Raw genomic sequence first — 21,465 nt, 5'->3', positions numbered from 1 at the left:
ATGTATACAGGTGAGATGTAAGGATATGTCATCATTGAACGTGACCAACTCCAGAGCATTCTGCTGTCGAGAATGTTCTGATGGTATATAGGTATAAGTATCCCTAGGACCTGAGATCACCTCAGTGACTTGCAAGCAACTCACTGTGATTTGGTACTGGACAAACTAAATTTCTAATTTAATGATGGAAGCTTCTGGGCACAGTCAAGTACTTGCAAAGTCAGAGTGTGATCAAGATGGATTGACCACTCCAAGAGTTGGAGAAGAATGAGTCACCATATTTTCAATTTAGCAAAACCTTGACCAGATAATCTATCAGATGGATTTGATATTTTGAAATACAATGTGGATAACCTGATCAGAGTTGATAGTTGAACTCTGAGATATCCTATGAGCATTTTAGTCAAGGGGATGAATTATATGAAAACTATATCCGCATGGGTTCTAAGGATGTTGTTCTACACATTCGACCTATCCGACCGTCAGATACCATTGCTAGATGGTCACTTCGATTGGTATAAGAAATTTATTTCTATACTATCGACTTAGGTTCGAACCTATGAGGTTACACACATTAGAGTTCACAATCCGATCGGATGGTTGATCAACGATTAAGAATCATTCTAGGGTTAAACGATCAATACGATTGACATTTAACCTAGTACAAGTATTATAGGAGGATTGATTAGCAATTCGATTGCTAATTGACTTAATTTGATTAAGCCAATGGGTTGAGATTAAGTCTAATTGAATATGATTTGATTAGATTTAGCCTGGACTTGATTGGATCAAGTCTAATTGGTTTATTGGATAAGCCAACTGCAAAGAAAAACTAGTCCTAGTCCAATTAGGACTTGGGTCAACCTAATTTTTAATTTGATTAGAAAATTAAATCAGATTTAAAACTAATTTAATTTGATTAAATTAAGTTCTTAATTGGGTTAAGGCCTATTTTAATTGAGTTGATTTGGTTTTAATTTGATTTGATTTGAGAAACCAAATTTGAACAAGTCATAGATTGAATCCTAGTAAGACTGGGATTCCACCTTGCACCATAGCCCCCCACGCCCACTCTCTCTTATTTTGTGTGACAAAAGCTTCTCTCCCAGGCCTTCATGCATGCCCAAAGCTTTTCACTCTTTCTCTCTTACATGGAATGTGGTTGTGGACCAAGTCAAAGTAGGAATTAGTTTGGATTTCAAATTCTATGAGATAGAATTTTAGGAAACCAATACTCTTTCCTTATGGCACTAATTTTACCTAGATTTTTTTGAGACTTTTGAATTTGGTACCTTTGCTAGTGGTCCATGATAGAAAAAGAAGGAGGGGGCGCCCATGAGTTGGGCACCCTTTGTCTTGCCTTTTTGAATTTTTCTTGACTCGGTATTTGACCTAGAAAAAGATTCTTCATATCTCTTTATTTAAGATAAATTTTTTCTTGATATTTTTGTAAATTATAAAGAATTGAGAGACCTTTGGGGTGTGTGAAAATTAGGGAGAAAGAGTATTGGGGTGTGGAGATATAATAGATACAAAACTAAGTATCTGGATTAGTGCAAAGAGAAGAAGAAGAGGGTCTTCTTCTAGGGTTGTTGAGTTCACCTCTACCCTTCCTCCATCTGTGAGTTTTCTGAGAGTGTCTTATATCTAAAACTCCTTCTCCTACTTCTCATCTTTGGAAGAGTCCAAATCAAGAAGAAGGAGGTATCTGATCGACCATCGAAGAAGGATCAGCACAGTACTAGCATACTGTGCTGATTTTTCGGACCAGGACTTCTGATTGTGATTCATGGACTCGTATGGATGACTCCTAGAGGCCAGATGCATGTGCGGCTTGCAACATCATCCTCAAGCTCAGATCAGTAAAGTTAGAATGTCTAACTTACAAGGTAATAGATCTGATCTATTATATTTTACATACATTAGATGTAGTATAGAAACATGTTGATATGATCAACATGTAGTTCTTGCTCTTTATATTTTAATTTCTAATTTAATATCATGTAATAATCATGTAATAGGATCTTAGATCTAGAGATTCTCTAATTTTATAAGATAAATTTTGATTTATTTTAGTCTTCCACTATTTGATCTTGAAAATGTTTCAAGATCTAACCCTGAAATCTTAGATCTGGTGTGAAAAAGAGGAGGAGAGTCTTCTATCTTTGGGTTAGCACAAAAGCTGAATTCTAGATTTTGTTTCAGAGTTTGGAAAGAGAGAAAAATAAGAGAAAAGTTATTTTTCTCTTCATCTTTCTTCCCACCTCCTCATATCCTCTAGAAGTTCATTTTTCAACCTCTGAAAAAGTTTCAGAGTTTTAAAGAAGGAATTCAAATCAGCCAAGAAGAAGGTCTTCGTGTGAGCTAGCATTCTCGAGAAGATCGATCAGATCGAGACTTTAAGTGAACTTTTCATAGAGGCTGGATGCATGTGTGACTATGAGCAACTAGCAAAGATCTCCTTCACTATATCTCTCAACAGTGATGATCATCGACCCATGCAAAGGTAATCGAGTTCTGAACTTAGATTAGAAGTAAATGTGATCTACTACCACATGCATGCATGCTGATTTTATCTTCAATATTTTTTTAGATTTTATATACAATATATCATGTCATAGATCCTAAAGTAGGTTGATTTGATGATTATATCATATGCATGTGAGATTAATTTGATTGATCTAATTGTCTTCCACTGTAATTTATTCAAAAAAATTTCAAAATACATGCATGAAATCGCCTATGCATCCCAACATTAACTGCATAAATGGCATCCTCACTGTCACTTCGAGGCATACTAGATGCTAATAAATTGACCAACCAAATTATGTGGACTGATTAAGAAATCTGAGAATAGATCTCACATAGGAAAAGTCTCCTATATACTAGATTTACCTGCACTCGATACTATCAGAGAAGATGTATTTGAGAAGGAAAAGGTCACATATAAGATGTGAAAGAATGACAGTGTGACTGTCAAGTGTATCATACTTGCCTTAATAAATAATGAGTTTCAAAGGCAGCATGAGGACATGGATGTTCCTTTTATACTCCTTAATTTAAGAAGTTATATAGAGAACAAAGCCGAACTGCTAGATATGAGATATCTAAATAGTTATTCTGTGCCCAGATGACTGAAGGCATGTTTATGCAAATTCATATCCTTAAGATGATTGATTTGATCACTCATTTGGGACAATGGATTTTGCTATAGATGATGAACTTAGTTAGGATTTGATTCTACAGTCACTCTCTGATTCTTTCTCTCAATTTATCATTAACTACCACATGAACAAACTGAATATTAGCTTGACTGAACTACTAAATATGCTTAAAATAGTAGAGAGCCATTTCAAAGGAGAAAAAACTTTAGTTCTTCTTGTAGATAAGATCAACAAGAAGAAAAATAAGAAGAGTTTCAAGAAAAAGTTGAACCCTAAAGCTAGCATCTATAAGAAGAAGATGAAGGTCTTCGCCAAAGGTGAAGGAAAAATCAGCTTTTTCCATTTAGGATCTTCCAGATCTAATGAGATCTGGGATGGAATATTTCAAAAAAAAATTATCCTATGATATTTTAGATCTAAGATCTATTAGATCTAATTTCTATTATCTGATATTAAATCTAAAATTAAATCTAAAAATATAAGGAATAGAGAAATACCTCTAGGGTAACTAGATTACCCTGTAGATGATTGCAGCAATGCCGAGGTTCTAAAATAGCCACGCAGTCGCATGGCCTCTATCGGTATCCATCGAGCAAGATCTAGATCATCTTCTCCTCACAAATTTTTTGCTTAAAAATCAAATCTGGATCTGATCTGGAAGATCTTCAAAAGATCTTCTGAAGCTGGAGCAGCAGCTTCTCGACAAATCTCTGCAGCCTTCTAATCAAAGAGCCACCATGACTTGGACAAGCACCAGATGGATGCCCAACCTCTTGGATGTGAAGAGGGGAGGGAGAGGAGCAGAGGGGTCATGGAGAAGTGGAGGGGTTTCAGGCTTTTGCTGGTGTTGGGTATAAAGTACCCCCGATCGAAGTTTATAAAAGATCGATTCCTCCAGGGCTCTTCTGGCTCCCGACCTTATGTGTGCATCTCTCCGAACACCCTCGACTGTCCGGACTTCTCCGACAATGAGTTCTTCCATTCGTCTATCGGGCCATCCCAAAAGCTCTCTGGGCCCCATTGTTAGCCGACCTTCTACAGCAACCAACTATCCTCTGAACTCCTTCCGGACTTCATCAATATCCGAGCTTCTACTACGAGCAATCTACTCCGAGCTTCTACTACGAGCAATCTACTCCGAGCTTCTACTATGAGCAGTTCTAGCCGAGCTCCTACGAGAGCCGAGCTTCTACTACGAGCGGTCTTCTCCGAACTCCTGCTACGAGCGGTCTACTCCGAACCCCTACAGCGGGTGATCTACTCTGGATCTCTACTGTAAGCAAATTCCATTCGGGCCTCTACTGTAAACAGATTTCTTTCGAACTTCGTTACAGATAGACTTCAGCCGAGTTTCTTTCAAAGCCGGATCCCGGACGAGCTTCTACCAGGGGGCAGGATCCACCAGCCAGGTCGTTACTACCCGATCGAGCTCCAACAATAAGCAGCCTCCTTTCGACCTCCCACGAGAATCGGACTCCATCCGAGCTTCCACAGTGGATGGATTTCAGATGAGCTTTCGCAATAGACGGGCTCCAGCAGCTGGATTTCTACAACTGCCGATCACCCCCGGATCCCCATACTCCTCCAGCAGGCGAGCCTCCCAACGCCATCCGAAGTCCACCATCGGCCGACTTCTGCCAAGTTCCTCATGAAACTGGATTTCTCCAGTGGATAATATTCGGACGAGCTTCCACGCCAGCAGATCCTAGACAGACTTCCCAGCAATTGGGCTCCTATCAGACTTCGCCAACTGAAAGTCTTCATCCGAGTCTCTACAGTAGATGGTTCTCACCTGTAACCTCAGCGCCCAAGGCCTCCGACACAGTAGGCTCGTCAGCGACTCGAAAATGTCCGAGCTTCTCCTGGATCGATGAGACAGAGAGTCATTCCACTCCCTCAGACATCCCAGTCGAGCTTCAGCTGACAAATCCGAACTCCCTGGCAAGCCACGATAAGGGTCGCTACCCTGCTCCACTCTCTGCAACGGATTTCATGTGGCTCCACCACTCTCTGGCAAGCCACGATGAGGGCCGCTCCTGCTCCACTCTCTGCAACGGATTCTACGCGGCTCCACTACTCTCTGGCAAGTCACGACAATGGCCCCACTCCACTCTCTGTAACCAACTCCACATGGCCCTGAATGACCCTGACACCAATACTCTCCGTAACAAACTCCAGGCAGCTCTGAACAGCCCACTATCAGGCAGTTACAGATGTTGCTGTCAATCGGTTACACTCTCCATCTAAAATAGGACCCCCAGATATGTTCTTCTCTAAGCTGGTACTCTATCTCGAAACTCTACCAAAATTTTCCCTCGAGCACTCCATTCTGTTGAAGCAGAGTACTGACTTGAGCGTCGGAGGATCTTGCCGGAGCACCCCCACCTCCGGTTTAGACTTTCTTTGCAGGTCTTGATGGTGGCCGCGGTCATCCCAGCTCTAGCTTCTCCAACTTCGACAGAATTCTGCACCAATAGAATTGGCACTAGAGGAAGGGGCCTGTGTCTTTGCAGTACCCTTGTTCTTAAAGGAGTGCTCAACGAGACTGATTCCGGTCATCTTTTCTGACATCCTCTTCTCCTTCTTCTACTAGATCTTCACCGATGCCTCCCCACAAAGCATCCACCAAGCGATCCACGGCCTCTGCGATCAGATCTCAGGCTCCGGCCTCACCTCCAGTTTTCTAGGCTGCTCCTCCTCCTCCGACAATGGCAGTTGGCGTGGAGCAATTCGACCTGCTGGTTCAGCAGGTCAGAGGCCTCACTAAAGCGGTGCAGGCCATGCAACAGCAACAACAGCCGCAGGCGTCGGTGCGGTTGGAGAGAATATCATCGGAATTCCAAAATTCGGTGGTAGGGCGGGCCACTTGGGCCAGTCACCCCATCTTTCCCGAAAAGACAAATTCGAGGGTGGAGAGCCCTCAGTCCGATCATGATTCTACTCCTGGAGGATCTCTACCTCCATTCTGCCCGAAGACCCTCGAGACCCACGGTCGAGAGGACATCCTGGATCGAAAGCTCCAAGAGATGAACCGACGGATCGAAGAACTCCGCCACGCTCCCCCTGCTTATGGTGAGGACATCTATACTGACCCTCCCTTCTCTCAAATGATCATGCAGGAATCGATCCCGCCAAACTTCAAGCTCCCCCAATTCGAAAGCTATGACGGGACCTCAGACCCGATCGACCACCTAGAGGCCTTCTGGACAACGATGCTGCTTCATGGCACGCCAGACGCCATTCTGTGCCGAGCTTTTCCATCCACCCTGAAGGGAGCAGCAAGGAACTGGTACTCGATGTTAAAGCTGGGTACCATCTTTTCCTTTGATCAGATGAGCCACCAGTTCGTGACTCATTTTGTTAAAAGCCGGCATCTCCGGAGAGGTTCGGAGTCCCTCATCAACATCAAGCAAAGGGAGGGGAAATCCATCCGGACTTACGTCAATCGTTTCAACGTCGCTGCGTTGGAGGTCCAAAACTTGGACCAATCGATCGCGATGGCTGCTCTGAAAGGCAGCCTTCAAAAGAACAACCTTTTATTCTCTTTGAAAAAGAAGTACCCCAGAGATTTTGCCAATTTGCTAGCTCGGGCCGAAGGATATGCCAGAGCAGAAGAAGCCTTCAAGATGAAGGATGAGGAGACCGCGAGAGAGCGGCAGGCGAGAGACTCGAGCAAGCCCACAGTTGAAAAAGGGCCGAGTGAAGCTCGACCATGCTCTCGAACTCCTCCTGGGCACAGGCACGCCTGGACTCCTCCCTGAGCTCCTAAATAGAGAAGCCCAGACCGTCGAGTTCGGCGAGGCTCTCTGATGTATTGCATTTTTATAGTAATTATTATTATTAGTTTTTAATGATTTTGATGAAATTGATATAATAATTAACTAAATAAATATAAGAACCTGATATGTTTTATGTCAATTGCAGGTAATTGAGCCAGGTCACACCTAATTGGTCTTAACCATATTTTAAAGGTCAAATTAAGTGAAATTAGTTGAGTCCGATTCAGCAGGGTTTGTCATCCGGAGTCATCAGGTCTTGCATCAAAATCAGAGTCCATCTCAAAGCAAAATAACCAAATCAAGATATCAATGGACCCCACACCTTATCCTTTTTGGTATCATCAGCCAGAAAAGAAACTAGAGGTGCAGAAAATAAATCAAGCAGTTAATCTCTCCCGTCTAGTCAACCAATCTAAATTCTGGATATTTTGGTGTGAGGACCCCTAAAAGGCAAGCTATAGGACTCCAAATTGAGCAAGATTAGATCCTACATAATTTTGAGAGAAGCAAGAAAGGAACATAATTTACAGAATTAAATTTAGATTCCAGATGAGGTGGCTACAGTAGGTTGAAGTTGGTAACAATGTTGGACACAACAAGAAACACCCGATACACCCAGATTCTTCTTAGTGTTTCTTGGCACAAAGATCCAATATGGCAACCAATTTTGGGTGGAAAAGAGCTATCTTGGAAAGAATTAAATGAAAAAAAATCAGAGTCCAAACTAATTCTGCATGAGGAGCAAACTTAGAAAGAATTGGAACCAATTCTTGGAAAACTTGATTTGGGCAGCCAAAACCTTACTTTGTTTTGCAGATTTTGTGGACCCAGGAAGGAAGAAATTCTTCTCCTCTAATTAACCATGCCTCCTTTCCTTCTTTTACTATGGAAATCATAATAAAATCAAAAAATTTGGGCAGCATAAGGAGTAGATGGCTGGTGGTTGCTTAAAGCCTATCCAAAGGAGGAGAGATTCTATATCAAATAGAAAGAATGATATATAGAATAAAATCATGAAAAAAATACCACCTTAACCCTAGCCCTAGCCCTATTTAAGGATCCTAAAAAACCAGCAAGAGGGGGAGGAGAATCATCTTTGAAAGCTAGAAATCAAGCAAGGAGAGTTTGGAGTATCTGGAAGATTTGAAGAGAGGATTCATTCAGCTCTGCAATTCCTTCAGAGTTTTTAATTCTTTCTCTTGTTTACTTTGAATTTATTTTCTAGAACTCATTGTTACGATGATTTTGGAGTTTTATTCAAGTAAACTTGAGTTTTATTTTGATATGATGAAAAGCTAAATTTCTAGCTAGGGTACCTGATGTAGCTTGGATTAAATTTCAATTCCAGAATCTTGTATTAATTTTCTTTGTTAATGTAATTGTTTGTTATTTACACTTAATACTTTTAAGTATTATTATCTTTGGTACTTGATTGATTTTGATTTATAATTGGTACTGGGAAGGAAGATTATAAATTAGAGTTAATAACAAACATCATAGGAATAATAATTGGAGTGGGAGCAGAAGATTTGACCTGTGGGATCTTGGAAATAATCACTATGCTTATTAAACTAATTGAAATCTATTTTACTATTGGAAGATAGATTATAGGTTTTAATTAGTATATTTAATAAGACTCGGGAGAGATTATTAAATAATTTAGGATTATTTATCCTTGCATTAATAATTAAATTTGGATTATTAATCGGAATAGCTGGAATTGATAATTGGTCCAAGTGAAATCAGATATACCCTAGTGCTTTATCAATCGAATTTTGATTCAGCTTTCATTGAGTTCTTTAGAGTTAATTTTATTTTTCACTGTCATTCAGTTTCGATCGTTTAGATATTAGTAAAATTAGCATTCATTTTTGATAATTAAACTCAGTCCTCGTGGGAACGATCTCTTATTTATCATTATATTACTTGAGCGATTTCGTACACTTGCGAAATAGGCTATCAAGTTTTTGACGCCGTTGCCGGAGATTGGTGCTTTAATATCAAGAATAGTTGATTTTACTAGTAATCTAGATATTTTATTTCTTAGATATTTAAAAAAAAAAATCACTGATATTTCATAATGCTTAACTAATATAGTATAACCAAAAATATATAAAAAAAAAATTAAACTTGATTGGATATCTTGTTTCTTTGCATTGCATCTCCATAATTAACTTTAAGGGCACTTAACCCATTAATCAGATAAGGTGGGGATTTGATCACCCTTCCTTAGCCCAAAAATCACATCCTTCATCCTGCATAACCTAGACCTTAATCTAAAATCAATTAAATGTTGGCCCTAGGATATTCGAGCTCAATAGGACAACAAAGTCCTAAAGTTAGACCGGGTTTGAATTGATTAATTGCTCGGTGTCTAAGGCAAGTGGTTTAAGAAGGTGATTTTCAATTGGTTCCATTGTCTGACCTGGCCAACTCAGTTGGTGTCTAAGGAAAGCAACAAGCAGGGACCTCCCACATCTTACACTTACCTGGCCGAGATAGTTAGTCAGTTTTGGGCTTGGAGTGCTTGAAGGCGATCTTGGAACAGTTAGGAGCTGTCTAGATCTAGGTTAACCCTAGGATAGAAAGTCCATTTTGTGCTAACTTATTTGGCATTAAAATTTAAATCTAATTAAAATACTCTTCTCTTTCATCTCTAGATTTAGGACTCCTCAGGACTCATCTCTAGAACTCTTTTCTCTCTCCTTCCTCTTCTCTCTTGTCTTAAAAAAAAAAGGATAATAATCTTTCAAAATTACAACTTGGAAAAGAGAATCGGGTCAACTTGTGAGAATTGAATCAAATCCCATTTCAAGTCAAAAAATTGAACGCACTTGTAAACAAAACATTAAAGCCGTCAGAGAAGGGAAGAAATCTGAGGCAAAAGTAGATCCAGAAATGGCTGAAGATCCAAGGAGAGAAGTAATCCTAGTAGGGAATAATGAGGTTGCTAGAGAGGCAAACCCCAAGGCACTGCTGGATTATGCCATGCCTACCATGAATGGAGCTTCATCTAGCATCACAAGACCACCTGTGCAAGCAAACAACTTTGAGATCAAGCCTACTTTGATCCAAATGATCCAGACAGCAGTTCAGTTTGGAGGATTGCCCAATGATGACCCTAATGCGCACATTGCAAACTTCTTGGAGATATGTGATACCCTTAAGCATAATGGAGTGTCAGATGATGCAATTCGGTTAATATTGTTCCCGTTTTCACTTAGAGACAAGGCCAAAGCATGGTTACAGTCTCTTCCTGCTGGCTCGATCACCACTTGGAATGACTTAGCACAAAAATTTTTGGCAAAATTCTTTCCACCTGCTAAGACTGCCAAGTCGAGGACTGACATCCAAACCTTCGTGCAATTCAACATGGAGACCTTATATGAAGCCTGGGAAAGGTTCAAGGATCTGCTTAGGAGGTGTCCACACCACGGGCTGCCTAAATGGTTGGTGTGCAAACCTTCTACAATGGGCTGAACAACCATACCAGAATTAATATTGATGCTGCTGCTGGAGGTTCATTGATGAGGAAGTCCCTTGATGAGGCTTATGATCTTTTAGAGGAAATGGCCAACAACAATTACCAATGGCCCAATGAGAGAAACATGGCGAGGAGACCTGCCGGAGTTCATGAGATAGATGCTATTACTGCACTTAATGCAAAGGTAGACACTCTTTTAAAAAAAATAGATCATTTGTCTATTAATGCTGTCAATACTCGTGTGCAGACCTGTGAGATGTGTTCTGGGCAACATGCTACTCGAGATTGTCCGATTAACAGCTCATTCATGCCTCCAGTACAAGAACAAGTGCAATATGTGGCAAACCAAGGAAGGCAACAGAACAATCCATACTCAAACACCTACACATCTGCCTGGAAGAATCATCCAAATTTTTTCTGAGAAAATCAACAGCAACAACAGAATTATCAGAATAGAGGACCACCTGGTTTTCCATAGCAAGAAAAGAAGTCTAACCTGGAAGAATTGGTTGCAACTCTCACCAAGGCCACTACTGATTTCATGGGTGAAACTAAGACAAACTTTCAAAACCAGCAAGCTGCCATTAAAAACATGGAAATACAAATGGGACAGTTGGCCAACATGGTAGCTAACAGAACTCAAGGGTCATTGCCTAGCAATACTGAAACGAACCCGAAGGAGCATGTGAAGACAATTACCTTGAGGAGTGAAAAACAACTAGGGGAACAACAAGGAACAAGTAAAGGAACAAACTCAAGAAGAGACTATGGTCAAAGAGAAGCTAAAAGAGAAAAGGAAGAGCCAGTAAAGCCCTACAATCCACCAGTTCCTTTTCCTCAAAGGCTCAAGCAAAGTAAGGATGATAAGAACTTTCTGAAGTGTTTGGAGGTCTTCAAGAAACTACACATAAATATTCCATTTGCGGAGGCATTAGCTCAGATGCCTAGCTATGCCAAATTCTTGAAGGACATCCTTTCCAAAAAGAGAAGGATAGAGGACCATGAGACAGTCATGCTCACCGAAGAGTGCAGTGCAATCATTCAGAACAAGTTGCCATCAAAATTAAAGGATTAGGGAGTTTTACAATTCTATGCAATATTGGCAATATCGAATTCACTAAAGCATTGTGCGATTTAGGTGCTAGCATTAACTTAATGCCTTTATCTGTTTTCAGGAAGCTTGGACTAGGGGATGTGAAACCGACCAGTGTCTCATTACAACTAGCTGATCGATCGGTGACATATCCTAAAGGCATAGTGGAGGATGTATTAGTCAAGGTGGACAAATTTATCTTCCTAGTGGATTTCATTGTCTTGGATATGGAGGAAGATAGAGAGGTTTCTTTGATATTGGGGCGTCCATTCCTTGCAACTGGCAAGGCACTTATAGATGTCCATGAGGGTAAGCTTACTTTAAGAATGGGACAAGAAGAGGTAATTTTTTAAGTGCTTAATTCTTCTAAATATCCTCTTGAGAATGATGAATATTTTAGATTAGATGTGATTAATAAATTTGGTAGTGAAATAATTAACAATTTTGAATATGACTTGATTGATGGTGTTAAAAATAAACAGCATATTGATGTATTAAATGATGTTGAGAAAATACAGGATTTAGTAGAGGCTAAGCCAAACCCCAAGCTTGAGCTTAAGCAGCTCCCTTCTCACTTAAGATATGCATTCTTAGGAGACTCATCTATTTTTCTTGTCATTATATCTGCTCATTTGTTTGCTGAACAAGAGAAAAATTGTTGCATGTGTTGAAAAAGCATAAGAAAGCACTAGGCTGGTCTATTGATGATATTAAGGGAATTAGTCCCAGTATATGCATGCATAAAATTTTAATGGAAGAAAACTACAAACCTTCAATTGAGCATCAACATAGGTTAAATCCTAATATGAAGGAAGTAGTTAGAGCTGAAGTAATGAAATTACTTGATACAGGAATTATCTACCCTATTTTTGATAGTAGTTGGGTGAGTCCTGTTCAAGTAGTTCCTAAGAAAGGGGGGATGACTGTTATTACAAATAATAAAAATGAGCTGATACCCACTAGAACAGTCACTGGTTGGCGTGTGTGTATTGATTATAGAAAGTTAAACAAAGCCACACAGAAGGACCATTTTCTTTTGCCTTTTATTGACCAGATGCTTGAGAGATTGTCCGGATATCCCTTCTACTATTTTTTAGATGGTTATTCAGGATATTTTCAAATTTCTATTATACCTGAGGATCAAGAAAAAACTATATTTACTTGTCCATATGGAACATTTGCATATAGGAGAATGCCATTTGGGTTATGTAATGCACCTGCATCTTTTCAAAGATGTATGATGTCTATATTCTCTGATATGATTGAAAAATTCATAGAAATCTTTATGGATGATTTTTTAGTTTTTGATCCTTCTTTTGATATGTGTTTGACTAACCTCTTTCAAGTTCTACAGCATTGTGAAGAAACTAATCTTGTGTTGAACTGGAAGAAATGTCATTTTATGGTGCAGGAAGGAGTAGTTTTAGGCCATAAGATTTCATCTAGAGGGATAGAAGTAGACAAAGCAAAGGTGGAGGTCATTGAGAAATTACCACCACCAACATCTGTTAAAGGAGTGAGGAGTTTCTTAGGGCATACTGGCTTCTATAGAAGATTTATAAAAGACTTCTCTAAAATTACCAAACCTCTTTGTAATTTATTGATCAAGGATGCACCTTTTAAAATTACTGATGAGTGTTTGGTTGCTTTTAATAGGTTAAAGAGAGAATTAATCTTAGCTCCTATCATCACTGCACCTGACTGGAATCTACCATTTGAACTCATGTGTGATGCAAGCGACTATGCTATAGGAGCAGTCTTGGGACAAAGAAAGGAGAATAGACTTCATGTGGTGTACTATACGAGTCGAACACTGAATAATGCACAGTTGAACTATGCCACCACAGAGAAAGAGTTGCTCACCATTGTTTTTGCTTTTGATAAATTTAGGCCATATCTTATAGGAGCAAAAATAATAGTTTATACTGATCACTCAGCAATTAAATATTTACTTGAAAAGAAGGATGTGAAATTGAGACTAAATCGTTGGGTGCTCTTATTGTAGGAATTTGACTTGGAGATTAGGGATAAGAAAGGAGCAAAAAATCTTGTAGCAGATCACTTGTCTCGGTTAGAGTTAAGTAAAGAAATTGAGAACACTGAGGTACCCATTAATGAGTCATTCCCTGATGAGTAATTATTTGCATTACTCACATCTAGTACACCCTGGTATGCTGATATTGTTAATTTTAAGGCATGTGATATTATTCCTCCGAAATTTAATTACCAGCAAAAAAAAAATTTTTACATGATGCAAAATATTATTTTTGGGAGGATCCATATTTATATAAGTATTGTCCAGATCAGCTTATTAGGAAATGTGTGCCTGATAATGAAATTAAAAATATTTTAAAACACTGCCATTCATTAGAGTGTGGAGGCTATTTTGGACACAACAAAATAGCTGCTAAAGTATTACAGTGTGATTTTTATTGGCCTAACCTGTTTAAAGATGCTATTGCTTTTGTTTCTTCTTGTGACCGATGTCAAAGAACTGAAAATATTTCTTTTAGACAGAAAATGCCACTAACCAATATCTTTGAAGTATAACTGTTCGATGTGTGGGGATTAGATTTTATGGGGCCTTTTCCACCTTCTCATTCAAATCAATACATCCTGGTGGCGATGGATTATGTATCCAAATGGATTGAGGTAGTAGCACTTCCCTCTAATGATGCCAAGAGTGTGCTCAAGTTCTTAAAGAAATACATATTCACACACTTTGGTATTCCAAGGGCTATCATCATGGATGGAGGTAAGCATTTTTGTAATCGTTATTTGGATTCTCTATTGACAAAATATGGTATTACTCATCATGTAGGAACACCATATCATCCCCAAATAAGTGGACAAGTAGAGATTTCCAATCGTGAAATTAAAAGAATATTGGAGACTACTGTCAACTCATCAAGAAAGGAGTGGTCCCTAAAATTAGATGATGCGTTATGGGCATATAGAACAGCATTCAAAATGCCAATTGGGATGTCCCCGTATCATCTAGTTTATGGAAAAGCATGCCATTTACCTGTGGAGCTAGAGCATCGAGCTTACTGGGCAACTAGGTTGCTAAATTTCAATATGGAAGCTGCTGGGGAGAAAAGGTCATTACAGCTTAATGAACTTGATGAGTTCCGCCTCCATGCATATGAAAATACAAGAATTTACAAAGAGAGAATGAAAAGATGGCATGACAAGCATATTGTGAGGCATGAATTCCAAGCATGACAAAAGGTGTTGCTGTATAACTCCCGTCTAAAGCTATTTTCAAGCAAGCTCCGATCTAGGTGGTCAGGTCCATTTGAGATTATACAAGTTTTTCCACATGGAGCTGTTGAGCTGAAGAGTGGTGATAGGACCTTCAAGGTCAATGGGCAAAGGTTGAAGGAATATATAGATGGAGGATTCGAGCAACCAAAAACCTCCATATCACTGACATAATGCATTGGAATAGTCAAGCTAACGACTATAAACTAGCACTTCTTGGGAGGCAACCCAAGCAAAATTCTTTTTATTTTCTTTATTTTTTGAGTCAATTTTAATCCTCACTATATTTTCAAGGTTTGAATGGTTGTTGTTCACTTTTTGTAGACACATTGAAGAAGATAAGAGAGATAAAATGACTAAGGATGAATTGTAAACTCGCACAAGCGCATAGGCACGCTACAAAGGGGAGTACCCCTAACCTTTAAGAATGCCTTGCTATAATATGTATTGTGATGATGATCTTGTCATTGAGCACAATGTCCAATTCAGATTTGGGGATGCATTTGCATGAGCATTTCGTGTTAATAATATAGGATTGCCATTATGTTTGCATCTTTGTCTTTATTTTTTAATAAAATTTAATTAAAAAAAAAATTAGAATGTTGATTCATTGATCACTTGTAAGGATATAGAGGGGGACAATTTTACTTTTGTGTTATTGTTTGGCTATCTTAGCTTTAAATTTGGAAGTCAAATTCAGGGATTGACTATTTTAAACTTGTAAATACTTAAATAAAATCTCGTATAGGAGATAGTTACTTTGCTTCGCCAATCCTATTTGTGAGCTTTGTTGCAATAAAATGTAGACAATTTACTTGAGAGAAATGATATAGGCATTCCTTTGGCATACCCTTTTTGACCCCTTGTATTTTCTTTTCATCCTATCTCATATCTACTGTTCATATTTTTTGAGAATAAATTGATTATAATGGTTAGAGCATACTGAATTTTTAGTTTTTTTTCCATTCAAAAAAAAAAAAAAAGTACAATCTACTCTGCTATTTCAAGTTGCCTAGTAACTAGGAGCATTCATGAGCCCCATGTTTGCTTTTACGTCAAACAGTGACTTGAATTATGAGTATGCAAAGCACTTTGAGTATATGACTTGCTGAGTAATCGGGTGCCTTCATCGCCAATGTCGGTATTCGCATAAAAAGGCAAATGATGACTTAAGGAAGAGTGCCAAAGTGTATAGGCTGTTCTAAAAATATAAAATAAAATAAATAAAGGAAGGGATGTAAAGTATAAGTAATTGAGTATGCTCTGATTTATTATGGTTGATTTATTTTCACTTATGTGAACTTATGTGACCATAACCATCATTCTTGTTGCTTGCTTTCCATTTTTTAACCCGAAAAAGTCCTATTGATCTCTTGAGTACGTTGTTTGCACTATTGGAGATGGGCTGATAGGATTTTGCATTCAGGATTGGATGTTTGAACCAAATTATTTTATTAAAACCTAAAAGAAGTAGGGTAGCTATTGATTGTGCATAATTTTGTTTGAGTATGAATGAGTTTGGAATAGTTAGCTTGTGAGTTTGCCTTTCGATTTTGGGTTGAGGTGGTTAAGCCATGGCATTTGGGTATTACTCCTTTGTGTCTAGATGGATTTTGAGTATATTAATGTTAAATAAAGTTTTTAGCATTAATTTTTTGAGATTCTCCATTTTTGATTTGGACTTTTCTTTTGCTTGGGGACAACCAAAAACTTAAGTTTAGGGGTATTTGATGTATTGCATTTTTATAGTAATTATTATTATTAGTTTTTAATGATTTTGATGAAATTGATATAATAATTAACTAAATAAATATAAGAACCTGATATGTTTTATGTTAATTGTAGGTAATTGAGCCAGGTCACACCTAATTGGGCTTAACCATGTTTTAAAGGTCAAATTAAGTAAAATTGGTTGAGTCCGATTCAGCAGGGTTTGTCATCCGGAGTCATCAGGTCTTGCATCAAAATTAGAGTCCATCTCAAAGCAGAATAACCAAATCAAGATATCAATGGACCCCACACCTTATCCTTTTTGGCATCATCAGACAGAAAAGAAACTAGAGGTGCAGGAAATAAATCAAGCAGTTAATCTCTCCCATCTAGTCAACCAATCTAAATTCTGGATATTTTGATGTGAGGACCCCTAAAAGGCAAGCTACAGGACTCCAAATTGAGCACGATTAGATCCTACAGAATTTTGAGAGAAGCAAGAAAGGAACATAATTTATAGAATTAAATTTAGATTCCAAATGGGATGGCTACAGTAGGTTGAAGTTGGTAACAATGTTGGACACAACAAGAAACACCCGATACACCCAGATTCTTCTTAGTGTTTCTTGACACAAAGATCTGACATGGCAACCAATTTTGGGTGGCAAAGAGCTATCTTAGAAAGAATTAAATGAAAGAAAATTAGAGTCCAAACTAATTCTGCATGAGGAGCAAACTTAGAAAGAATTGGAACCAATTCTTGAAAAACTTGATTTGGGCAGCCGAAACCTTACTTTGTTTTGCAGATTTTGTGGACCCAGGAAGGAAGAAATTCTTCTCCTCTAATTAACCATGCCTCCTTTCCTTCTTTTACTATGGAAATCATAATAAAATCAAAAAATTTGGGCAGCATAAGGAGTAGATGGCTGGTGGTTGCTTGAAGCCTATCCAAAGGAGGAGAGATTCTATATCAAATAGAAAGAATGATATATAGAATAAAATCATGGGAAAAATATCACCTTAACCCTAGCCCTAGACCTATTTAAGGATCCTAAAACACCAGCAAGAGGGGGAGGAGAATCATCTTTGAAAGCTACAAATCAAGCAAGGAGAGTTTGGAGTATCTGGAAGATTTGAAGAGAGGATTCATTCAGCTCTGCAATTCCTTCAGAGTTTTTAATTCTTTCTCTTATTTACTTTGAATTTATTTTCTAGAACTCATTGTTATGATGATTTTGGAGTTTTATTCAAGTAAACTTGAGTTTTATTTTGATATGATGAAAATATAAATTTCTAGCTAGGGTACCTAATGTAGCTTGGATTAAATTTCAATTCTAGAATCTTGTATTAATTTTCTTTGTTAATACAATTATTTGTTATTTGTACTTAATACTTTTAAGTATTATTATCTTTGGTACTTGATTGATTTTGATTTATAATTGGTACTGGGAAGGAAGATTATAAATTAGAGTTAATAACAAACATCATAGGAATAATAATTGGAGCGGGAGTAGAAGATTTGACCTGTGGGATCTTGGAAATAATCACTGTGCTTATTGAACTAATTAAAATCTATTTTACTATTGGATGATAGATTATAGGTTTTAATTAGTATATTTAATAAGACTCGAGAGAGATTATTAAATAATTTAGGATTATTTATCCTTGTATTAATAATTAAATTTGGATTATTAATCGGAATAGCTGGAATTGATAATTGGTCCAAGTGAAATCAGATATACCTAGTGCTTTATCAATCAATTTTGATTCAGCTTTCATTGAGTTCTTTAGAGTTAATTTTATTTTCCACTGTCATTCAGTTTTGATCATTTAGATATTAGTAAAATTAGCATTCATTTTTTATAATTAAACTCAGTCCTCGTGGGAACGATCTCTTATTTATCATTATATTACTTGAGCAATTTTGTACACTTGCAAAATAGGCTATCATTCTCCTCCCGGGAGATTCCACAGCTACACCCCTCTCAACGCATCGAAAACTCAAGTGCTGATGGTGGTTAGGGAGCAGCTCCCAAGGCCGGAGAGGATGCGCTCGCACCTCGAAAAGTGCAACCCAAACAAATTCTGCCTCTATCATCGTGACCACGATCACGATACAGAGGAGTGTATTCAGCTTCGAGATGAGATCGAGGATCTCATCAGATGGGGTCGGCTCGATAGATTCATTCGATGCCGACCTGAAGGAAGAGAAGATCGGCCTAGGGCCCTACCGCAGCCGAAACCGCCAAGGAGGGGGAGCAGCCAGAAGATCGACCTCCAATTAGGATTATCAACTCTGTCTCGGGGGGACCCCGACGGAGAGCAGACCTTCCGCGGTTATAGGATTCAAAAAATCTACGAATGTATTACCAATAGCTTCACCTTAAATAAAAGTTTCATATTTGCATATTTTTCTTTTAGCATGAGCTTATAACGACAGAAAATAACTCTCTAATGCAATTGAAATTAAGCATGTTAGGAACAAGAGGAGAACCTCGTCCTAACATGAGCAAAGCCGAAAGCCCGATTTCTTAAAGATCGAATGGGGAGAGAGGCCCTTACAACTGCCCTGATGTGCCCCTACAGCCTTGTTAGGAACAGGAGGAGAACCTCGTCCTAACATGAGCAAAGCCGAAGGCCCGATTTTTTAAAGATCGGATGGGGGAAGAGGCCCTTACAACGGCCCTGATGTACCCCCACAGCCTTGTTAGGAACAGAAGGAGAACTTCGTCCTAACATGAGCAAAGTCGAAGGTCCATTTCCTAAAGATCGGATGGAGGGAGAGACCCTTACAACGGCCCTTATGTGCCCCCACAGTCTTGTTAGGAGCAGGAGGAGAACCTCGTCCTAACGTGAGCAAAGTCGAAGGCCTGATTTCCTAAAAGATCGGATGGGGGAGAGGCCCTCAAAACGGCCCTTATGTGCCCCCACAGCCTTGTTAGGAACAGGAGGAGAACCTCGTCCTAACATGAGCAAAGTCGAAGGCCCGATTTCTTAAAAGATCGGATGGAGAGAGAGGCCCTCACAACGGCCCTGATGTGCCCCCACAGCCTTGTTAGGAACAGGAGGAGAACCTCATCCTAATATGAGCAAAGTCGAAGATCCGATTTCCTAAAAGACCGGATGGGGGGAGAGGCCTTTACAACGATCTTTATGTGCCCCCACAGTCTTGTTAGGAACAGGAGGAGAACCTCGTCCTAACATGAGCAAAGTCGAAGGCCTAGTATCCTAAAAGATCGGATGGGGGGAGAGGCCCTCACAATGGCCCTGGTGTGCCCCCACAGCCTTGTTAGGAATAGGAGGAGAACCTTGTCCTAACATGAGTTGAATCCGACTGTCGAGAACAAGGGGAAGACTTCGTCCCGATGCAAACAAAGACTCGGTTGATCGACAAGGAGGAAAGCTTCCTCAACGACACCTCTATGCTTTCACGACCCCATTAAGAGTAGGGGGAAAACCCTCACTCGAACATGAAAGAGAAAGGGGAAGATGAAAAAGAAAAGTCGACGAACTACTTCTATGACAAATAAAAACAAACTACATCAAAGACATAAGGAACTTTGTCTCAGTCGCTAAGAGGGAACCTGACATGGGCTGAGGATAAATCGACCTCCTCAAGGTAACGAGAAGTTCAAACCCCCAAGCTCGAGCACCAGGAGGAAGCGCCCAACTCAAATGGCCTTAAAAGAAACTACGGTCATAAACCAAAGGGCAAATTGACACTGCAACGATCGGGAACCTCCAAACAGTGTCGACATCGAACACGACGAAGACAAAAGAAGTCCGATAAATAATCCGTTAATACCAGAATGGGCAAGGTAATAAACAATTTCATTCTCATTTCATTGGTGAAGTATACATTACAAAGCCTTGAATGCCAAAAAAAGAGAGGAGGGGACGAGGTAACAAAAAATTCCCTTCTCATTTTATTGGCGAAGTGCACGTTACAAAGCCTTAAAAAAAAAAAAAAAAAAAAAAAACAAAACAAACAACTCTAAAGAAGCTCGGCTTCATCAGACTTCGAACTCTCAGTTCCAGCCATTGTCGAGAATTACTTCAAGTACTTGGCTTCTTCTTCCAGTCTCCCTTTCGGGTCAGCAATTACTCCAGCATTATCTTCGAAGTACATGTAGACGCCATCTTTTCCGCACCATGGTTTCCGCTGCCTCACGATGACAGCGGGCATGACCTTCTTTCTGAGGTCAGGTTTTCCCTCATAGTGATGGCGGGCATGACCTTCTTCCTGAGGTCAGATTTTTCCTCACGATGACGCGCATCGGGAAGCCCCCGCGGTCGAAGATGTGCCATAAGCGCGAGCTCTGGGCCACCAAGATGAAACACTGTCGGATCTGTCTCTTCTACCCTCACCTTCTTCGCCAACCCAAAAGTTACAGCGTCTTCCCACTCGTGGTCTTTCAGGCTCTGGGCTAACATCAGAGCCGCATCCGCGCCCATATCTGCAATGAAGGAAGACCAGTGCAGTCTACAAACAGGGCCGCAGAAGCAGAGAAGGTTTTGAGGCTAACCCAAGCTGGTCTGAGGGATGCAGGGGTACAGAGATGAGGACGACTCAATGGATGCCTAAAGCCCAGAAGGAAAGACTGAAGAAGCTCCTGTACAAAGTGAGATCCCCAAAGGGGGGAGGCAGGTTTAAATAAGCGATGGGGTCCGATGCAATAATGACTGCAAGACTCCTCAGACCAGTCCGTGACCGCCGCGTGGCCCACTCACCGTGGCAAGCGGCTAGAGGTGGCCAACAATTAGTAAAACCATTATGGCACCATACCTGGGACTGCACTCCGACGAAAATTCCAAAAAGAAGAAATCTTTTCCGAAAAGGCTCCAGTACTAACGTACCGAACGTCAAAATATCTGGCAACCGCTGAGTATGAAAATCGAGGAGAGTAGCTTCGACCGTGAGAATTTCTCTGTACTTCCTTCATTCGAAACCCGAACTTAGAATTAGGGGGA

The sequence above is a fragment of the Elaeis guineensis genome, chromosome 8 (genome assembly GCF_000442705.2).
Source record: "Elaeis guineensis isolate ETL-2024a chromosome 8, EG11, whole genome shotgun sequence".
Taxonomy (NCBI): domain Eukaryota; kingdom Viridiplantae; phylum Streptophyta; class Magnoliopsida; order Arecales; family Arecaceae; genus Elaeis; species Elaeis guineensis.
The sequence above is the reverse complement of the archived record's forward strand: the minus strand, read 5'-3'. Positions refer to the sequence as shown.